Consider the following 1,792-nt stretch of genomic DNA (forward strand, 5'->3'; position numbering starts at 1 on the left):
CCTGTACTACCAATGCCATATCCTAGATATGGTCTTACATGGGAGTTCTCATATCGGTGCCCATGTCATGTCCCAGACATGGTCTTATGGGGGACCTCTCATCTCAGTGCCAACACCATGCCCTAGATATGGTCTTACGTGGGACCTCTCATAACCTCAATAATGCCAATGCCATGTTCCAGACATGGTCTTACATGGGATCTCATTCCTTTAATGTCATGACATTTGTATCCGATACATTCCTAATGTTTCAACGGGACTTTTTAACACTGATTCTCTATCATCTCATACTAGAGTCAACATTAAATAATTTCATGTAATAAGAACATAATTTCTGGAAAATAACAACATTAATAATAATTATTGAAATATTGCATTTATTTACCATAAACTTACCTCGGTACAAAATACGATCAAATCTAGCAACTTAGTCCTCAACCTTTTTCTTTCCTCAGTCTAACTCTAGATTTCGTTCCTCTTGATCTATGATAGAAAATTTAGCTTATTTAATGCTCACATTCATCAAAACAGTCCTTGACTAGAACTTTGTCAAAATTATGATTTTCCCTTAAACTTTTGCATATTTACACTTTTGCCTCAAAGCTCGAAAATTAAACTTCATCCCTTATCTTATGTTTTATGACATGCTGAACATCTTTCCCTTCTATGACAGCATCAAATTCCCACTCTAACATTTACTTATGAACATTAGGTATTTTTACCGATTATGTCGTTTTAGTCGTTTTCACTTAAAATCGCCTAGCAAAAGTTGTTTAACATAATTTCAAGCTTCATGTTCTACCATAAAACATCAAAATAAACACATTTCACCTATGGGTATTTTTCCAAATATGAACCCTAACATGAATTAATGGTAGAATAAGCTAAACCGAGCTACGAGGACTTCAAAAACGTAAAAAAACCTTAAAAACGGGGCTTGGATGCACTTACAATCAAGCTTGAAAGTGGACAAAACCCTAGTTGTAGAGAACTTGTAAGTTTCGGCTATGGTGGAAGAAATATGAGCACATTTTGGCTTTATTTTCCTTTTTAATTCATTTAATTACTAAATGACTAAAATGCCCCTAACTTAAAAATATCCTATTTCACTTATCTCATGTCCATTTTTTTCCATGATAATTTAATGGTCTAATTACCATTTAAGGACCTCTACTTCAATTATGCACTTCAATTAAATCCTTTATCATCTAAAGCTCAAATTTACCCACTTTTGTAATTAAACCCTAATATGCAACTCAGACATGCAATCGCTAAAATTTCTTATCGGTATTCTAAGACATGCATCCAATCAATCCGTAAATCATAAAAAATTAATCACAATAAATTTTTCTATCTCGAATTCATGGTTTCGCAACCACTGTTCCGTTTAGGCCCTATTTCGGGATGTTACATCCTTCCTTTCTTAAACCCAAACTATTCAAAAGTTCTCCAAAACCTAAAATTGGAGAGTTCATTCAAAATCAATTCATTCTTTTGGATTTATTAACCTTCTAAACATCAAAATAACCCCCAATTTCAAACGAAAATCATGTTTTCTCCCCCAAATTCGCCATTGTTCTTCTTGAGTTCAAATCTCAAATTAGAGTTGTAAATCATCATTTTCATCAAATTAAGGCAATATTCTAAATTTTTAGGGTTAAATAAAGAGTTCTATTAATTTAATTTGAGTTTTAAATGATTATGTGAAGATTTATTTATATTTGATGTTTCTAAAGAAAGCTTTGATTAAAAACTAGCAAATCTCATAATATTGAGTAAACCAATGTTTTCA

The sequence above is a fragment of the Gossypium raimondii genome, chromosome 9 (assembly GCF_025698545.1).
Source record: "Gossypium raimondii isolate GPD5lz chromosome 9, ASM2569854v1, whole genome shotgun sequence".
NCBI lineage: Eukaryota > Viridiplantae > Streptophyta > Magnoliopsida > Malvales > Malvaceae > Gossypium > Gossypium raimondii.